Here is a 22438-nt window from a genome sequence, read left to right on the forward strand (position 1 = left end):
ACACCAAATTCATGGGATTGATTTGATCAAGAAAAGTGAAGAAAAGGTTAAAGTGATACATGATTGTTTGAAAGCGGAATTGGATAGGCAAAAGTCATAGCTGATTTGAGAAGAAAAGAGATTGAATTTCAAGTTGGAGACAAAGTGTTTTTCAAGGTATCTCCACGGAAAAAGGTCTTGAGATTTGGTCGAAAAGGAAAACTGAGTCCAAGGTTTATTGGACCCTACGAGATTACAAACAAAGTTGGATCGTTAGCCTACCGTTTAGCAAAGCCACCCGAATTGGAAATAATTCATGATGTATTCCATGTATCCATGTTGTGACGATATCGATCAGACCCCTCCAATGTGATTTCACCTACGGAAGTTGAAATTAGATCGAACATGACTTATAGTGAAGAACCAGTCAAGATTGTGGCTCAAGAAGTCAAACAATTGAGGAATAGGAATATAGCCTTGGTGAAAGTTTTAAGGCAACAACACGGAGTGGAAGAGGCTACATAGGAGCCCAAAAAAACCATGAGAAGTCAATATCCGAACCTGTTTACTGGTAAGACTTTCGAGGAAGAAAGTCCCTGAAGGGGGAGAAATGTAACATCTAAATTAGGGCCTAGTTAGAATAGTGATTTTGGGACAACAAATCTGATGTTCAAATAATTATTTCATGATCACCATGAGGTCTAGGATATGAAAATTAGCATGTGTTAAAGTTTCATGAAGAAATTCTATATGTAAGGTGTCCAATTGGAAATTAAGAACCAAATTGAATAAATTACAAAACTTGGGTTCTAGAAGCAATTTGTATGAAATTGCTTTGGATTGTTAATTAAAGGTCCTTAAAGAGAAATTTTCCCAATTTCTAAGTTTTTGGACAAAAATGGGCATGCATGAAAAATTTTGGAAGCTTAGTAAAGAAGGAGATTTTGGCCAATTGGTAGTAAACTAAATAAACAGGGAAAAATCAAGCTAAAATTAGCTCATTTTCTTCTCCGTGTTGCCGAAATTCTAAGGGTCTCCATAGCTAGGATTTTCAACGTTTTCAGGCTCAATAGTAAGTCCTTCCTAGCCCCATTTTTAACGTTCTTCTTATTTTTGAGATCCTCGTAACATGCTCTATCTATTTCTACCCATATTTCAAGCTAGATTTCATGTTCAAAAAATTAACCATGCATGAGATGTTTGTGTTTTGATGATTTATAGAGGGGTATGAGAGTTTAAAGGATGGTAAACAACTTTTACTAAGTGGTTTTTCATGGAAATGGCATAAAGGACTAAATTGTAAAAGTTGAGGAAATGGGTAAGAAAATATAGAATGAAGGGAAAACATAGACTGCTATGAGTGTGAATAACATTCGGCTAGGCTTGGGTAGCCAAGAAATTACATGCATTTCATTATACGAGCCTTAGGACTAGATTGTAAATATTATGAAAGGTTAAAGGCAAAATGGTTATTTTGTCCAGGGGTGAGTTTTAGGCCTAAAACGATTAATGTGATGTATTAATAATATAATTTTATTGATATAGACCACGAGGAACCAATTTCGGAGGTCAATCGTGAAAAACAAAATATTTCGAAATAACCGATACACGAAACCGAAGCAATTGCCAGGTAAGTTCGTATAACCTGAAGTAAACTCTTTATTTACTTAAACATGCAAGTTCTTGAATGTATGAAAATTTTGATATTCATTGCATGATAATTCATGAAATGTGCTTGTGTAAAGGAAAGATGATAAATGTCCCGGTTGAAATAGAAAAGGGAACTCCAATGGGTAAATTATGGCTTACATGACATGAGATCCTGCATGTGTTGCAGAAAAGGATTTAGCTCGGACGGGTAACCTGATTATCTCAAAATAGAAAGGATCTAGCCCGAGCGGGTGTTCCTTGAGTGATTGAGCCTCCCAAAGAATATGGGTGCATTAACGATTTAGCCTGGACGGGTAATCCGATTGAGGACTGAATTTAGCCTGGACTGGCAATTCAGATCCGAGCTTATGAGAGCTGTTATTACAGAAAGGGATTTAGCCTAGACTTGTAATCCCAACATTGCTCTATGAGTTACTACTATGAGGGATTTAGCCTGGACTGGTAATCCCGCCGTAAGATATAAGGTTCACGGGAATGCGTACTTGAGATGATAAATTGTATGACTTGACGGTAAATGGCTATCCATCGAGATTTTCGAGAAATTCAACAGGATTAACATACTGAAATAAAGAATTGAAATATATAATTGATGAGCTCATCTAATACTAATGACATGATGTATTGTTGTGAGACTAACTTGATGATTGAGTACATGTGATAGGGAAAATATTTCATGCTTGTTGGAATTATTGCCTAATATGGTTATATACAAATTAATCGGTAAGTTTACTTTCCAGTTATCCGAACTTACAAATCATATAAGTGCTTACCCCCTTCTCTTTTCCCTATCTTACAGAGCTCGTGGACTCGTGAAGATTGAAAGGCGGTTAGAGAATCAACACACTATCGACTAGTCTTGCTTTGGTATTTAGATACTTTCATTTTGTTTAATGGCATGTATAGGGTTTTTGGTTATTTTGTTATATGTGTCATTTGGCTAGCCAATGTAAGGCCTAAATGGTATACTTATTCTTTTGTATATGACCATGAGATATGGCTCATATTGATGTAGGTTGTAAACCTACTAATGATGCATGTTTATGTTTAAATGTTTCATGACATATGATGATGAGGTTTATCATGAATTGATGCTTGAAATCGAACCTAATAATTCGAGAGTGGACATAGCATACAATGGTATTTGGTTATAATATGGCCTAAGTATAAAATGTGCTATGTTAATCCCTAATGCGAAAAGGATAATTTAGCATGTACCAAACCAATGAGATGAGGTTAACATGCAATGAGTTATGTCAAGGTTGTTTAAGAGCATAATTAGGCCATGTTACATACCATTCAAATCTCTCAGTGTGTATGGATGATAGAGGGTGACCAAAGGCTTGGAAAATATCCCTAAAAAGGTCCACACAGGTAGACACACGGGCATGTGTCTAGGCCGTGTGTGACACACAGTCAGCCCCCATGGGCGTGTTGCCTGGCTGTGTGTGCCCTCCACCTAAAATTTTAAGTCAGTTTCCATGGTAGTAGACACACGAACAGAGACACGATCATGTTTCTCAACTGTGTTGAGGACACGGCCTAGCAAACGGGCATGTACCTTGGCTGTGTGCCTCAAAATGAATGATGACATCTTAAACAGAAAATTCGGGTCTGATAAACCATAATTTAGACATATTTTTACCCCATGCTTCCATATTTATGGATGACTTTTCCTTGGTTCTATTGAATTTGATGCTCCTAATCCTTTAAATTCATATATTTATACTTAGGTGAGCATAGCAAGGCGAAAAGAGCAAGAAACGAGGCAAAATCAGACATAAGGTTTTTGATAAATACTTGTTCTTATTTTTAATTGTGAATTTAACCCTTGCTTTAATATTCCAGGATATTAGTTTAGGTTTTTGATGTGCTTATTCAGTGGAGCAAAAGTCCCTATTTAAGAGTAGATTATTCATAATTAAGCGGAGTTGCATGCAATCCTAGAGATAGGATGACATAAATCTACCAGATTAGAGTCAAATCTAATAAGGGAATCCATAGATCGAGTTAATGTGACAATACAAGTTTTAATTAGAAAGAGATTTAAATTAATCAACCTAGAGTCAGTTGTTTTTGGTCTCAAAAGAGATATTAACATAAATCAGGGATTTCTACAGATTAAGTCAAGTGAATAAATCGTTTAACTCAAAGGTAATAAGTGAAGTCTAGGTGGATTCTTCCTTAGGTATTGTCTTCTCCATCAGTTTTCTAAAACTTATTCTCCTTGGTTAATTAGTTTTAATTTTAAAAACATTCTTTAATTCTTAGGCTAGATAATAAAAAGATAGTAATTACTAGTACTTTTAGTCCTCATGGATACGATATTTTCGGTCTCACCATAACTATACTACTGTTCGATAGGTGCCCTTGCCTTAGTCGAATTTTGAGTTAGTTTAGCGACCATCAAGTTTTTGGCACTATTGTCGGGGACTAAGATATTAGGAACACTTAATTTTTATTACTTTAGCCATTTTTACCTTTATTGCAATTTACTTCTTCTTTTTAATTTTAATTTTTCTTTTCTAAAATTTCCTTTTCTTTAACTCCTGATAGGTTTTTATAGTTTATGACTAGAAGAAACCTGTTAGGAACTCTACTTTTTGATAGCAAAATTGAAAGCACAGCTCGTAGAAACCAAAGAGAAATAAGGCGAAGCCTACAATACATAGAGGAAGAGCGAGTGGTCGATATCCATACCACAACTGAGGAGATGGCTGATAATCAGAATAATCCGTTACCTCCTGTGGTTGATGCAAATCTAGTTAATCAAGATCCTGTTCCTCGTACTATGTATGATTATGCTAAACCTACTTTAACAGGAACTGAATCGAGTATAGTTAGACCTGCTGTTGCTATAAATAATTTTGAACTGAAACCTAACATAGTTCAAATGATACAACAGTTTGTTCAGTTTGATGGTTTACAAGACGAGGATCCAAACACTCATTTAGCAAATATTTTGGAATTCTGCGACACCTTTAAGATTAATGGTGTTTCTGACAATGCCATTTGCCTTCAGTTATTTCCCTTTTCATTAAAGAATAAGGCTAAACATTGGTTGAACTCGTTACCCACAAGGTCAATCACCACTTGGGAACAAATGACCGAAAAATTTTTGCTTAAATATTTTCTACCGGCTCCAACGGCTAAATTAAGGAATGATATTTCTTCTTTTGTACAGATGGATTTAGAAACACTATATGATGCATGGAGAGATACAAAGATCTATTGAGAAGGTGCCCTCACCATGGATTACCCCTTTGGCTACAAGTTCAAACTTTTCACAACGGTTTGAATCCCTCGACCAGAAAAATGATTGATGCAGCTGCTAGTGGCACTATTAATAATAAGACACCTGGAGAGGCTTATGAGTTCATAGAAGAGATGTCACTGAATAATTATCAGTGGCAAGTCATAAGGACAAACCTGACAAAAGCATTCAACGTTTTTAACGTTGACTCAGTTACTATGCTTTCAAATCAGGTAGAACTTCTGAATAGAAAAATTGATGGTTAACTTGGTTCTACGCAGGTACATCTAGTAATGCAATGCGATGGAAGTGGAGGTGGATTAAACAATTTAGAATATCCACCCTATGGCCCCAACATGGAGAGCTAGCAATTGAACTATATGGGTAATAATCCTCAACCTCAAAATAATCCTTAAAGTAACACTTACAATGCAGGTTGGAGGAACCACCCAAAAGTTTCAAGTGGAAGCCAAGGAAATCAATGACCACCACCCCTTCCAGGCTTCCAGCAACAACCTTACCAGCAAGAGAAAAAGCCAAACCTTGAGGAGATGATGAAAAAATTTATTTCAGCAGCAGAGACTCATTTTTTAGAACACTAAAGCTGCACTTAAAAATCAGAAAGCATCAATTCAAGGGCTCGAGAATCAAATAGGACAACTGGCTAAGATAATTTCAGAAAGACCACCAGGGAGTTTACCTAGTAACACCGGACCCAATCCAAAAGAGCATGTGAAAGCAGTTAAATTAAGAACTGGGAAAGTGTTAGCTAAATCTGAAAAGAAGCTGGTACCAGAAGCTGACAGAAAAGAAGATGAGGAAGAAAAACCTGAAAACAATAAAAAACCGATGTTGAGGGAATATAAACCATCAATCCCATACCCATAAAAGTTGAAGAAAGACCGCATTGACCCACAGTTCGATAAATTTCTTGAACTTTTTAAACAATTACATATTAACTTACATTTTGTTAAAGCTATCTCGCAGATGCCTACATATGCAAAGTTCTTGAAGGAGCTTTTAACAAGTAAAAGGAAGTTTGAAGAATTATCTACAGCGAAACTTAACGAGGAGTGTTCGACCATACTCAAAAATAAACTGCCAACCAAACTAAAAGATCCAGGAAGTTTTACTATTCCCTACTTAATTGGTAGTTTAAATGTTGAGAAGGCATTAGCTAATTTAGGCGCTAGCATTAATCTGATGCCCTAGAAAATGTTCAAGCAACTTGGTCTTAGGGAACCTAAACCTACTAGGATGAGTATTCAACTAGCTGACAGATTTGTAAAATATCCTAGGGGTATAATAGAGGACATACTTGTAAAAGTAGAAAAAATTATATTTCCTATTGATTTTGTTGTGCTTGACATGGATGAAGATGTTAAGGTGCCTTTAATTTTAGGTCATCCTTTTTTAGCCACTACTAGTGTAACACCCCGAACCCGAGACCGACACCGGAGTCGAACACGAGGTGTTAACAGACTTTAAACCCCTTATAAAAAATATTTCCCAGACACTGCCAATCTGCGTACTAGTCGCTTTAAAAATCATATCTTGAGTTTCACAACTCGAAAATCAGTTTCGTGATTTTTCCCTGAAACTAGACTCATATTCCCATCTACATATTTTTTTCTAGAATTTTTGGTCGGGCCAATTAGTACAGTTTATTAGTCAAAGTCTCCCATGTTACAGGGATCGACTACCCTGACCTTTGCGCATTACGACTTGGATATCTCCTTGTACAGGGCTCCAATACTGATGCCGTTTGTTTCTACAGAAACTAGACTCAGAGAGGAATCTATACATATATGGTATGACTCCTAATTATCTCTGGTTAATTTATAATGAATTTCCAAAGTCGGAACAGGGAATCCAGAAACCGTTCTGGCCCTGTCTCACGAGAACCTGAATATCTCTTAACATACTGTCCGTATGATTGTTTCGTTACTTTCCTATGAAAGTAGATTCATCAAGGTTTGTTTACATAATTTATTCACTATTTAATTCCATTCCTACTATTTTTAGTGATTTTCCAAATCTACATCACTGCTGCTGTCAGCATCTGCCTTTAAGGTAGACTTTACCTATTTCATGGTTTCCATGATTCAACTAGCCCTTTTTGCATAAATAGCACAATTTATGAAAGTGATTAACCATCCCCGTGGCCAATCCTTGTCAAGCATATCCACACCAAATGATTATAACATTATACTCAAACACATATAAGCCATTTTCGCATGGCTATCGAAAATTTATACAAGTCCAAAGGGTCCACGACCCACAACAAACGGGTAGTCCTATACATGCCATTTCGAAGTTCAACCAAAATTGTACCAAAAGGGGGGCTTTGATAGTGTGGGCGACTTTGACTTCAAGATCCCGAGTCCGATAGCTGGAGAACCAAATCTATAAAACAGAGGAGCAATGAAACGGAGTAAGCAATTTATGCTTAGTAAGTTTTGAGCAAGGAATTCCAGCACAACAAAAGTATAGCATTCATATAGCTAAACGGATAATTTCATATGCACAAATTTACGATATCGTAGTTGCTTCACATTATCAACCCTTATGTACATACACAAAAGATCAACTCAGCCAAAGGCCGGTAGCTCGTATATCAACTGAGCGAATACTTATTTGTAAGGGCTCAACTAAATTCAAGCACATACGAAACATACCTCAATGTTGGGATGTTTCGAGAGTATTAACTGGAATTTTACAGCAAGTTCATTCATTCCCAAATCACGTACCTTCGGAATTTAACCGGATATAGCTCCTCGTTCAAATGCCTTCGGGACATAGCCCGGTTATAGTAATTCGCACAAATGCCTTCGGGACTTAACCCGGATTTAGTAACTCGCACAAATGCCTTCGGGCTTAGCCCGGAATTAGTATCTCGCACAAATGCCTTCGGGCTTAGCCCGGAATTAGTATCTCGCACAAATGCCTTCGGATCTTAATCCGGATATTGTCACTTAGCACAAGCCTTCGGGACTTAGCCCGGACATCATTCAAATAACCATGCACATTTAACAATAAATCATGGCCCATTCGTATTTCATTTTCGTTATCAAAACTCAAACACAAGACATTTATCATTCTTGCAAATTCGGCTCAATAGCCACACAAAGAGCATGATTTTAATTTGCTTAAAACATGATCTAATCACATCATAATTTAAGCTCTCTTACTCAAGAACTTACCTCGGGTGTTGTCGAACGATTCTGATAGCTATTCGACCACTTTTTCCTTCCCTTTATCGGATTTAGTTCCCCTTTGCTCTTGAGCTTAATTAAACAAATAAATTGATTTAATCATTTGAGCATCGAAAAGAGGAACACAAGGCACTTAGCCCATATTTATACATTAGACATTAAAGTCACATATTTACGGAATCATGAATCAAACTCAACATTTTAGCTAATTTTTCCCCCTTGGCCGAATATGCATGTCTATTTTGGGGCCGATTTCAACACTTAATACATTCTACAAGTATGGTCACTTGTATTGACTAAACACCCTTTTGTTTCAAGTTCAAAACTTGGCTAATACACACATATACACACTACTAAAGCATCCTCTCCCTTTCCATCAATTTAACACATGCATTGCTCATTAACATGCAAAAGTTATATTCGGCCTTAGCACACAACTTGCTAACCGATTCTTCTCCATTTAGCAACCAATGCACATATGTGCTCACTCAAAAATGCTAAAAAGGAGGTTCAAGAATCATCAAGCCGCCATCACATGCATCATTAACAAGCTTTATATTTAGCATGCAATGGCATTAACACAAAATCCACCTAGGCCGAATCTTAACTCATCCTCATGCCTCATCACCACAACATCAAACATCAACCAAGAATGATGCATCCATGGCCGAGTGTCATTTCCATCACATAGCAAGATTTAGACCATGGGCTAGGTAGAACTCAAGCTAACAACTAAAACATGCATGCATCTCATGGAACATCATCAAACATACCTTAGCCTAGCTACATGCATGGCCGAACCTCTTCAACCTTTCTTCTTCCTTCCTCCTTAAAATTTTTGGCCAAGGATGAACCAAAGGATGAGCATTTTTTTTTCTTTGTTTTTTTCTTTCTAGTTTCGGCTAAATGAAGATGAGAAAGGATGAACAAAAATTTTCTCCTTTCTTTTCTTTAGCTCACGACAATGGGGGGGGAAAACAACTACACACATTTTTTTTTGTATTCATCATACTCCTTTTCATTATTTTATGCCCATGCCCCTTATTTTATTTTTTTCCTACATACCTCACTAGGCCAACATATTCCCAACATGTTTCCACCCATAGCATGGCCAACCACTAGCTCAAATTTTGGGTAATTTGACATGCAAACCCATCATTTTCACAACATGCATTAATAGACCATTTTAAATTAGCCTATCATATTTTCACCATGTCTCATATCAACCCCTATTTAATAATTTCTCATGCAATTGGCAAAATTGGAGAATGAAACTTCCACATACTCATGTACACACATAATAAGCATAGAATATGGAAATCAATTATTTTTATGACTCGGTTTTGTGGTCCCGAAACCACTTCCCGACTAGGGTCAATTTTGGGCTGTCACAACTCTCCCCACTTAAGAAATTTTCGTCCCCGAAAATCTTACCGGTAAATAGGTTTGGGTATCGTTCTTTCATCGAGCTCTCGGTTTCCCAAGTAGCTTCCTTGATCCCGTGTTTGAGCCATAACACCTTCACTAACGGAACCCTTTTGTTTCGCAACTCCTTCACTTCACGAGCTAGGATATGCATCGGCTCTTCTTCATAACTCATATCGGCTTGAATTTCAACCTCTGATGGGCTAATTATGTGCGATGGATCAGATCGATAGCGTCGAAGCATCGAAACATGAAAGACGTCGTGAATCTTTTCAAGCTCAGGGGGCAAAATCAATCTATACGCAACCGGACCAACTCGTTCGGAGATTTCGTACGGCCCAATGAATCTCGGGCTCAACTTGCCCTTACGGCCAAACCTGAGTACCTTTTTCCAAGGCGAAACTTTAAGGAACACTTTATCTCCCACCTGATATTCAATGTCCTTTCGTTTCAAATCCGCACACGATTTTTGACGATCTGTGGCTGCTTTCAGACTTTCACGGATTACCTTTACTTTCTGTTCAGCATCCTTAATCAAATCAACTCCGAAAATTTTACTTTCACCGAGCTCAGTCCAAAACAACGGTGTACGGCATTTACGACCGTACAAAGCCTCGTAAGGTGCCATCTTAATACTTGATTGAAAAATATTATTGTAAGCGAATTCAATCAAAGGTAAATACCGTTCCCATGAACCACTGAACTCGAGGATGCAACATCTCAACATATCCTCAAGTATCTGAATTATCCGCTCAGATTGACCATCGGTTTGGGGATGAAAAGCAGTGCTAAAATGCAGCTTGGTACCCAAAGCTTCTTGCAATTTCCTCCAAAATCGCGAGGTGAATCTCGGATCTCTATCCGACACGATAGAAATAGGTACCCCGTGTAATCTCACAATCTAAGAAACGTACAATTCAACTAGTCTATCCAATGAAAAATCCATACACACGGGGATAAAGTGAGCCGACTTAGTCAGTCTATCAACAACAACCCAAATCGCATCCTTCTTACTTGTTGACAATGGCAGTCCGGACACAAAGTCCATTGTGACTCGATCCCATTTCCACTCGGGTATCATGATCGGCTGAAGTAATCCTGAAGGCACTTGATGTTCCGCTTTCACTTGTTGACATATTAAACATCTCGAAACAAAGTCGGAGATGTCTTGTTTCATACCATGCCACCAAAACCAACGTTTCAAATCGTTGTACATTTTCGTACTCCCCAGGTGACTTGACATTCGGCTACAATGGGCTTCGTTCAGAATCATCGAAATGAGTTCCGAACTCCTTGGAATACACAAACGACTTCTGAACCTCAAACAATCATCATCATCAATTTGAAACTCCGATTCCTTGTTCGGAGCACACTCAGCCCGTTTTGCAACCAATTCATCATCAACTTTCTGGGCTTCACGAATTTGATGAATCAATAATGGTTTGGCTTTTAATTCAGCTATTAACACATTGTCGGGTAGAACAGACAAGTGCACATTCATCGCTCGTAAAGCAAACAGTGATTTCCGGCTTAAGGCGTCCGCAACCATATTAGCCTTTCCCGGGTGGTAATCAATGACAAGCTCGTAATCTTTCAACAACTCAAGCCAACGTCTTTGTCGCAGATTTAAGTCTCTTTGAGTCATCAAATTTTTGAGACTTTTGTGATCCGAAAATACATGGCACTTCTCACCAAATAAGTAATGTCGCCATATTTTTAAAGCAAATACGATGGCAGCTAGTTCAAGATCATGGGTCGGATAATTTTTCTCATGTGGCTTTAATTGTCTCGACGCATAGGCCACCACTCGACCTTCTTGCATCAATACGCAACCCAACCCAAGTAGGGATGCATCACTATAAATGACAAACTCTTTGCCTGATTCGGGTTGCACTAAAATTGGAGCTTCAGTCAAATAAGTTTTTAGTTGATCAAAACTTTTCTGACATTTCTCCGTCCATTCGAACTTAACATCCTTTTGAAGTAGCTTCATCATTGGTGTGGCTATCATCGAGAAACCTTTGACAAATCGTCAGTAATAACCGACGAGTCCCAGGAAGCTCCGAACTTCGGTAATATTTCTTGGAGGCTTCCAGTTAAGTATGGCTGAAATTTTGCTCGGGTCAGCTCGAATACCCGATGCGGATACCACATGACCCAAGAAGCTAACCTCTCTTAACCAGAACTCACACTTACTGAACTTAGCATATAACTGCTTATCCCACAAAATTGCAACACTAGCCTCAGATGCTCAGCATGTTCGGTCTCATCTCTTGAATAGACCAAGATGTCATCAATGAACACAACTACGAACCGATCCAAATATGGTCTGAAGATCCGATTCATCGAATCCATAAATACCGCAGGGGCATTTGTGAGCCCAAACGGCATCACTAAGAACTCGTAGTGACCATATCCCGTTCTGAAAGCAGTTTTGGGTATGTCCGAATCTCGAATTCGCAACTGATAATAGCCCGATCTCAAATCTATTTTTGAGAACATTGAGGCTCCCTTCAGTTGGTCGAACAAATCATCGATACGCGGTAACGGATATTTGTTCTTTATCGTCACTTTATTCAGTTGACGATAGTCAATGCACAACCTCATGGTTCCGTCCTTCTTTTTCACGAACAATACTGGTGCACCCCAAGGTGAGAAACTTGGTCGAGCAAAACCTCTATCCGTCAATTCTTGCAACTGAGCTTTCAACTCTTTTAACTCGGTTGGTGCCATACGATACGGAGCTATCGAAATCGGCGTAGTCCCAGGTACAAGCTCAATACCAAACTCTACCTCCCGAAAAGGTGGTAAACCCGGTAATCCTTCAGGAAAAACATCCGGGTATTCACAAACCACCGGCACAGATTCGGGTTTCTTGTCTAATTCTTTGTCATCCAGTACATACGCAAGGTATGCTTCGCACCCTTTTCTTACATATTTCTGGGCCAACATTGCTGATATTACAGCTGGCATCCCCTCCAAGTCCGTAGACTCAACTCGGATTACTTCGTTATTTGCGCACCTCAAATCAATAGTCTTGCTTTTGCAATTCACAACCGCATCATGCGCGGTCAACCAATCCAAACCAAGAATAACATCAAATTCATCAAACGGCAAAAGCATCAAGTCCGCCGGAAAATAGGAACCTCGAATTTCTAGGGGACATTTCTTACACACTTTGTCGACAAGCACGTAACGACCCAAGGGATTTGACACCCGAATTACGAACTCAGTAGACTCAATAGGTAAAGTCTTACTGGATGCTAAGGTTTCACATATGTAAGAATGAGTAGAACCGGGGTCAATCAAAGCAATTACATTAGTATCAAAGAGAGTAAAAGTACCGGTAATAACATCAGGCGAAGAAGCATCCTCGCGGGCATGTATAGCATAAGCTCTAGCAGGCGCACGAGCCTCGGATCTGGTCGTAGCATCTCTAGATCCTCTCTGACCACCACTAGCATTGCCCGTATTTCCAGATGGTCTACCTCGAGCAGTGGTAGCACCCGGTTTCCCACTCTGATTTTCATTCTGTTCAAACAACCTCGGGCAATCTTTAATGAAGTGGTCAACTGATCCGCACTTGTAACAGGAGCGGTCAGGGAATCTACAACTCCCCGAATGCCATTTACCGCAATATCGACATTTCGTTCTATCTCGACGTTCATTCCCAACACTAGCGACCGAAGTGCCTCGTGTACCCACAGGGGTCGATCACGATCTCGTCTAAAAAGGCCCGAAGTGCCTCTAAACTGGCCCGCATCATCTCGAAATTTCTTCGATGCCTGTTGAAGAGACTTTCCCGAAGATCTTTTACGAAACTCTCCAGTTCCCACATCAACTTTTTGTTTTCTTTTCTAAGCTCTTCGGCTTTACAAGCTCGCTCGACCAGTACTACGAACTCTCGTATTTCAAGAACGCCAACGAACATTTTTATATCTTCATTCAGCCCATCCTCGAAGCGTTTACACATGATAGCCTCGGACGAAACACATTCCCGAGCGTATCTACTAAGTCTAACAAATTTTCGCTCGTAATCAGTAACTGACATGGAACCTTGCTTAAGCTCAAGAAATTCCTTCCGTTTTTGATCAACAAATCTCTGACTGATATACTTTTTCCGAAACTCAGTTTGGAAAAACTCCCAAGTTACTTGCTCTCGGGGCACAACAGAAGTCAGAGTACTCCACCAATAATAGGCAGAATCACGTAGCAAGGAGATAGTACACTTTAGGCATTCATCCGGTGTACAAGATAGCTCATCGAGTACCCGGATAGTGTTGTCCAACCTAAATTCAGCTTGCCCGGCATGGTCGCTATCCGTAGCTTTAAATTCAGTAGCCCCATGTTTTCAAATTCTGTCAACTGGGGGCTTATTTGACCTTATTTGGTTAGTTACCGGAGGTATTGTAGGTGCGGGGGTGGTATTAGTTGGGAATGGAGGTTGTGGGACAGCCGTATTAGTTCGAATGTATTGGTTGAACCAATCATTCATCACGCTATAGAAAGCTTGTCTAGTTTCATCATTCGAGTTACTAGCATTAGGTTGAGAGTCCGCCGATGCTGTCCCTTGTGCGGGAGTAGGCGCTACACTCTCAAGATCATCAGCTACCTCTCGGTTGGGATCGGGATCCATTACTATAAATAAACACATTTACAATTGTCAGAAATCACCACACTATCAAGTAATCACATAAAACGGCATGTATAGCTAGACCCAACGCATTACGGTAGTCCTAGAATCGACTAAACCGTAGCTCTGATACCAATCAAATGTAACACCCCAAACCCGAGACCGACACCGGAGTCGAACACGAGGTGTTAACAGACTTTAAACCCCTTATAAAAAATATTTCCCAGACACTGCCAATCTGCGTACTAGTCGCTTTAAAAATCATATCTTGAGTTTCACAACTCGAAAATCAGTTTCGTGATTTTTCCCTGAAACTAGACTCATATGCCCATCTACATATTATTTTCTAGAATTTTTGGTCGGGCCAATTAGTACAGTTTATTAGTCAAAGTCTCCCATGTTACAGGGATCGACTACCCTGACCTTTGCGCATTACGACTTGGATATCTCCTTGTACAGGGCTCCAATACTGATGCCGTTTGTTTCTATAGAAACTAGACTCAGAGAGGAATCTATACATATATGGTATAACTCCTAATTATCTCTGGTTAATTTATAATGAATTTCCAAAGTCGGAACAGGGAATCCAGAAACCGTTCTGGCCCTGTCTCACGAGAACCTGAGTATCTCTTAACATACTGTCCGTATGATTGTTTCGTTACTTTCCTATGAAAGTAGATTCATCAAGGTTTGTTTACATAATTTATTCACTATTTAATTCCATTCCTACTATTTTTAGTGATTTTCCAAATCTACATCACTGCTGCTGTCAGCATCTGCCTTTAAGGTAGACTTACCTATTTCATGGTTTCCATGATTCAACTAGCCCTTTTTGCATAAATAGCACAATTTATGAAAGTGATTAACCATCCCTGTGGCCAATCCTTGTCAAGCATATCCACACCAAATGATTATAACATTATACTCAAACACATATAAGCCATTTTCGCATGGCTATCGAAAATTTATACAAGTCCAAAGGGTCCACGACCCACAACAAACGGGTAGTCCTATACATGCCATTTCGAAGTTCAACCAAAATTGTACCAAAAGGGGGGCTTTGATAGTGTGGGTGACTTTGAATTCAAGATCCCGAGTCCGATAGCTGGAGAACCAAATCTATAAAACAGAGGAGCAATGAAACGGAGTAAGCAATTTATGCTTAGTAAGTTTTGAGCAAGGAATTCCAGCACAACAAAAGTATAGCATTCATATAGCTAAACGGATAATTTCATATGCACAAATTTACGATATCGTAGTTGCTTCACATTATCAACCCTTATGTACATACACAAAAGATCAACTCAGCCAAAGGCCGGTAGCTCGTATATCAACTGAGCGAATACTTATTTGTAAGGGCTCAACTAAATTCAAGCACATACGAAACATACCTCAATGTTGGGATGTTTCGAGAGTATTAACTGGAATTTTACAGCAAGTTCATTCATTCCCAAATCACGTACCTTCGGAATTTAACCGGATATAGCTCCTCGTTCAAATGCCTTCGGGACATAGCCCGGTTATAGTAATTCGCACAAATGCCTTTGGGACTTAACCCGGATTTAGTAACTCGCACAAATGCCTTCGGGCTTAGCCCGGAATTAGTATCTCGCACAAATGCCTTCGGGCTTAGCCCGGAATTAGTATCTCGCACAAATGCCTTCGGATCTTAATCCGGATATTGTCACTTAGCACAAGCCTTCGGGACTTAGCCCGGACATCATTCAAATAACCATGCACATTTAACAATAAATCATGGCCCATTCGTATTTCATTTTCGTTATCAAAACTCAAACACAAGACATTTATCATTCTTGCAAATTCGGCTCAATAGCCACACAAAGAGCATGATTTTAATTTGCTTAAAACATGATCTAATCACATCATAATTTAAGCTCTCTTACTCAAGAACTTACCTCGGGTGTTGTCGAACGATTCCGATAGCTATTCGACCACTTTTTCCTTCCCTTTATCGGATTTAGTTCCCCTTTGCTCTTGAGCTTAATTAAACAAATAAATTGATTTAATCATTTGAGCATCGAAAAGAGGAACACAAGGCACTTAGCCCATATTTATACATTAGACATTACAGTCACATATGTACGGAATCATGAATCAAACTCAACATTTTAGCTAATTTTTCCCCCTTGGCCGAATATGCATGTCTATTTTGGGGCCGATTTCAACACTTAATACATTCTACAAGTATGGTCACTTGTATTGACTAAACACCCTTTTGTTTCAAGTTCAAAACTTGGCTAATACACACATATACACACTAGTAAAGCATCCTCTCCCTTTCCATCAATTTAACACATGCATTGCTCATTAACATGCAAAAGTTATATTCGGCCTTAGCGCACAACTTGCTAACCGATTCTTCTCCATTTAGCAACCAATGCACATATGTGCTCACTCAAAAATGCTAAAAAGGAGGTTCAAGAATCATCAAGCCACCATCACATGCATCATTAACAAGCTTCATATTTAGCATGCAATGGCATTAACACAAACTCCACCTAGGCCGAATCTTAACTCATCCTCATGCCTCATCACCACAACATCAAACATCAACCAAGAATGATGCATCCATGGCCGAGTGTCATTTCCATCACATAGCAAGATTTAGACCATGGCTAGGTAGAACTCAAGCTAACAACTAAAACATGCATGCATCTCATGGAACATCATCAAACATACCTTAGCCTAGCTACATGCATGGCCGAACCTCTTCAACCTTTCTTCTTCCTTCCTACTTAAAATTTTTGGCCAAGGATGAACCAAAGGATGAGCATTTTTTTTCTTTGTTTTTTCTTTCTAGTTTCGGCTAAATGAAGATGAGAAAGGATGAACAAAAATTTTCTCCTTTCTTTTCTGTAGCTCACGGCAATGGGGGGAAAACAACTACACACATTTTTTTTTGTATTCATCATACTCCTTTTCATTATTTTATGCCCATGCCCCTTATTTTATTTTTTTCCTACATACCTCACTAGGCCAACATGTTCCCAACATGTTTCCACCCATAGCATGGCCAACAACTAGCTCAAATTTTGGGTAATTTGACATGCAAACCCATCATTTTCACAACATGCATTAATAGACCATTTTAAATTAGCCTATCATATTTTCACCATGTCTCATATCAATCCCTATTTAATAATTTCTCATGCAATTGGCAAAATTGGAGAATGAAACTTCCACATACTCATGTACACACATAATAAGCATAGAATATAGAAATCAATTATTTTTATGACTCGGTTTTGTGGTCCCGAAACCACTTCCCGACTAGGGTCAATTTTGGGCTGTCACAACTAAAGCTATTATTGATGTGGGTGATGGTAAACTTGTACTTAGGGTAGGTGACGAAAAGATTATTTTTAAAATTTATGATGCCATGAGATTTTCTAAGGAACAGGATGACTCATGTTATTTTATTGACTTTATTGATCATGCTACTCAAGATTCTTTAGAGGAAATCGTACATAAGGACACGTTGGAACTGTGTCTTACCCAAGGAGAGGAGGTAGATGATGATGATTCTACGATAGGTAAGATAAAAGCTAAACTAAATTCCAATGAGCCTTCACTGAGATAGAAGAACTACGAGGGTATTGAGGTCAACAATGAATTAAAATTAAAACCCTCTATTGAAGAACCGCCTAAATTGGAATTAAAGCAACTACCAGATCACTTAAAATATGCATTTCTTGGAAACAATTTCACATTACCAGTGATTATTGCTTCAGATTTATAGCCAACTGAAAAAGATGAGCTACTCAAAGTATTAAAGGAGCACAAAAGAGCCATAGCTTGGAAGATTTCTGACATAAGAGTGATCAACCCTTCTTTTTACACACATAAAATTTTAATGGAAGATGAATATAAACCCTGTGTGCAAGCTTAAAGACGATTGAATCCTAATATGAAAGAAGTCGTAAAAGCTGAGGTAATTAAACTTCTAGATGCTGAAGTTATTTATCCTATTTCTGACAGTTCTTGGGTGAATCCTGTGCAGGTCGTTCCTAAGAAATGAGGCATGACTGTTGTGGCCTATGAGAAGAACGAATTAATTCCAGTGCGAATAGTCACGAGATGGAGAGTTTGCATTGACTATCAGAAATTGAACGATGCTACAAGAAAATGTCACTTTCCCTTACCATTCATTGATCAAATGTTGGAAAGATTATCTAGGCATATGTATTATTGCTTCCTAGATGGACTCTTTGGTTACTTCCAGATCCCAATAGCTCTTGAGGACCAAGAGAAAAAATGACCTTTACATGTTCATATGGTACGTTTGCTTGTCGACGAATGCCTTTGGGTTTATGTAATGCTCTGCTACTTTTCAACAATGCATGTTGGCAATTTTCAATGTTCTCGTGGAAAACATTATGGAGGTATTTATGGATGATTTATCGGTATTCGGTAACTCTTTCCATCTTTGCCTTAAAAATTTAAGACGAGTTCTAAAGAGATCTGAGGAAATGAATCTTGTGCTAAATTGGGAAAAATGCCATTTCATGATTCGTGAAGGGATTGTGTTAGGCCATAAAATTTCTAGCAAGGGAATAGAGGTTGACAAAGTGAAAGTTGAAACTATTGAGAAATTACCTCCCCCTAGTTCAGTTAAGGCTATTCAAAACTTTTTAGGCCATGCTGTGACTTATAGAAGATTTATTAAAGACTTTTCTAAAATAGCTAAGCCTTTAATAAATTTGCTAGAGAAAGATGTACCTTTCAATTTCGGTCAGGATTGTTTAAAACTTTTTTTGGGAAGATCCCTTTCTATTTCATATATGTACGGATCAAGTTATTAGAAGATGCGTCACGAAGTTAGAAGAAATTAAGATATTGGAACATTTCCATTCAGGACAAACTGGAGGACATTACAGTGGAACTAGGACCGCACATAAAACACTCAAACTGGCCCACACTATTTAAAGACGCCAACAATATGTTGTTACTTGTGATAAATGCCAACAAACAGGTAATATCTCTAAACATGACGAAATGCCCCAAATGTACATGCTTTCATGTGAAATATTTGATGTATGGGGTATTGATTTCATGGGACCATTCCCTAGCTCATTTGGGAATAAATACATCTTAGTAGCTGTTGATTATATGTCTAAATGGGTGGAAGCCCAAGCCTTACCTACTAATGATCCTAGAGTGGTGGTGAAATTTCTTAAAAAACTTTTCTCTCGATTTGGAACACCTAGAGAAATTATCAGTGACAGGGGTACTCATTTCTATAATGCTCAATTGGATAAAACCCTTAAGAAATATGGAGTTTGCCACAGAACAACTACACCTTACCATCCCCAAACTAGTGGACAAGTCGAAGTCGCTAATCGAGAGCTTAGACGTATTTTAGAAAAGACTATAGAATCAAATAGAAAGGATTGGGAAAAGAAAATATATGATGCTTTATGGGCCTATAGAATTGCCTTTAAGACCCCCATAAGAACATCTCCTTACAGACTTATTTATGGGAAGAGCTATCATTTACCATTTGAACTAGAACATAAAGCATTTTGGGTTATTAAATTTCTGAACTTTGATCCTAAACTCGCAGGAAAGAGACTGATGCAGCTGAACGAGTTAGATGAATGGTGAGCTAATGCATATGAGAGCTCACGATTATATAAGGAAGCAACAAAGCGCCGCCATGATGCTCATTTAAAACAACACAAGCAGCTTGAAGTCAGAGATCTTGTCCTGCTATACAACTCAAGGCTCAAATTGTTTCCTGGGAAGCTTAAATCACTATGGACAGGTCCTTTCGTAGTCTAAATCGTCTTTCCATATGGCATAGTAGAAGTAAGTCACCCAAACCAAGGCACTTTCAAGGTAAATGGACATGGGCTTAACCTTTATAACGGTGAGGATTTCAAAGATAAAGGAGAGGAGCTACGGCTCCGCAAACCTGAATAAACTTACCTACCAGGTAAAGTCAAGCTTAGACTCTAAATAAGTGCTTCTCAGGAGGCAACCTGAGCACTAACCTCACTAAATAACTTTCATTTGTTTTTGTTTCGATTTTTTATAATCTGATTGTTGGTATTTTCGGTACACACAGCCTAGCACATAGGTGTGCTTTAGGCCATGGGCTCCCCACGGGCAGAAGACACAGGTGTGGCCATGGCCGTGCTAAAATAGGAGAAATATTTTTCCAAGACAGGATGACATACGGGCTGCGATAAATAGCCATGGCTGTGTGACACAGCCGTGTGCACCACACGGTTAAGGGACACAGGCGTGTCCTGGACCGTGGTAAAACTGCACCTTAATTTCCAAAAAGATCAGCAGAGACACGGCCTACGATAAATCACCATGGCCGTGCGAGGCAGTCATGGACGTCACACGGGACTGAACACAGGTGTGCTTGAGGCCGTGTGAGAACTTTCCCAAAGATCGAAACATTCAACAAAGTCAGGATAGAACACAGGCTGATGCCATAGTCGTGCCCGAAAACCTTGTGCAATCTTGCTTACTAGACACGAGCATGTTGGACCTACCACGGGCATAGGATAAACGAAGGAAGCACCACACGGTCATGCGATACGGCCGTGTGACTAGACACATGGGCGTGTCTGCAGGCCGTGTGAGATACTGACTTAAAACATCAACCCATATGCATAAGCCATGAATACGGGCGTAGAGAACCTAACACGGGCGTGGGAGAAATGAACGAAAGTGTACATGGCCATACGACGCAACCGTGAGTACCACACGACTTTAGGACACGGGTATATCGAAGGGACCGTGTGTGACACTAACTATGATTTCATGAAAAGCACGGGCTAGGAGACTATCAAATGGCGTGGGCCACGACCGTGTGACCCAAAACGGGGCTTACACCACCGTGGCCCCCGATTTATTCCCTACCTAACCCTAATTCCCCTTTTCCTATTTAAACCCCCTAGCACTACTCATCATCTTCCCCACTATTCATCTCCCTAATCTAGGCACCACTCTCCGATGAACTTTCAATGACCAACACTCTACTTTAATTCCCTTTATTTCTTCCTCTCTTCTCTTTCCCCATCCTTGCTCAACCCCATAACACCCTCTTTTTTTTCCCCTCACACAAACCTCAGCCCCCGCTCCTACCTTGACCTCTATTCTAACAACCCCTTACCACCACTAACCTAGTCAACCACCTAGCCGCTGTTCACTCATCCTGGCATCGGTTCACCATCTTTCCCCCATTTCCTCTAATGTATTTTATTTGCTAATAGTTTATTTTATTTATTTTCTATTTTCCTTTTTATTCTTGGCATTTTCATTATTATTATGATTAATTTTTGTAGTTTTAGATTCAATATTATATTTCTTTGGTCATGTTTGTTTTTGGTTTTATTCTTACTCTACCTTCGACCATGATGTTTCTAATTATTTTACTTATCGTAAGATGTTCCTTCGTTTTCGCTTATTAGGTACAATGGGTTGTCTTGATAGCTTAGTTGCAATTTCTCTAATTATGACCACTTAGATTCATATGCTCTTAATTCAATTCCAATACTGTCAATTTTTTGTTTCCACATGTTTGGTTGATGGTGCATATAGGACTAAATTTCTATCTTGCATTTTCTAAGTTTTTCTGTCTTTGATTGGGTGTCACTTATGTCAAATCTATTCATACAATGTTTTCTATTTCAAATACATCATGACAAATACTCAAGGAAAGAAAACTTTCGTCTCTGCCTCTAAAAAGCGAAAAGGAGTGGCATCCTCCTCGGGTCCCCTACCGAGAAAACTTTCGTCTCTGCCTCTAAAAAGCGAAAAGGAGTGGCATCCTCCTCGGGTCCCCTACCGAGATACGACACCCATTCTTCCAATTCCCACCAGGGCCCCAAGAAGAACTATTTTAGATTCTACGTGCCCGACCCCTTGGTGTGGGGCGTTGCATCGATTGGGCTGCACTAGAGCAGGTCCACCTAGCTGATTCGATTTGGGCACTCCTTGCCACCACTCTGTGGGACTGCTTCTTTGATATCATCGAGCCGACATATTTGGAGTTCACCTTAGAACTCGGATCGATTTTACAATTACAGATAGTGATGGTGGAGTACGATGACCCAGGAACAGTTCAATTTTGCCTTGGCGGTCTAGTACATCAGTTGAGTGTCCCAGAATTTGGAGCTGCCTTGGGACTCTATATCAACGAGTTTATGGAGGCCGACAATTTTCCCCACCTCCACCGCCAAATCCATCATTCACCTTCATCGTGTTGGATAGAGCTCATGCCTGCTA

General features: G+C 39.2%; 1 non-coding gene across 1 annotated transcript; it reads right to left on the minus strand.

Annotated features, from left to right (window-relative positions):
* Positions 1-4798: 4798 nt before the first annotated feature.
* On the minus strand, positions 4799-4904 carry LOC121217125 (small nucleolar RNA R71). The gene has a single exon (XR_005913319.1). It is a non-coding gene; the product is annotated as a small nucleolar RNA R71 (small nucleolar RNA).
* Positions 4905-22438: the final 17534 nt, after the last annotated feature.

This window comes from Gossypium hirsutum, chromosome A02 (assembly GCF_007990345.1).
Source record: "Gossypium hirsutum isolate 1008001.06 chromosome A02, Gossypium_hirsutum_v2.1, whole genome shotgun sequence".
In the NCBI taxonomy this organism is placed as follows: domain Eukaryota; kingdom Viridiplantae; phylum Streptophyta; class Magnoliopsida; order Malvales; family Malvaceae; genus Gossypium; species Gossypium hirsutum.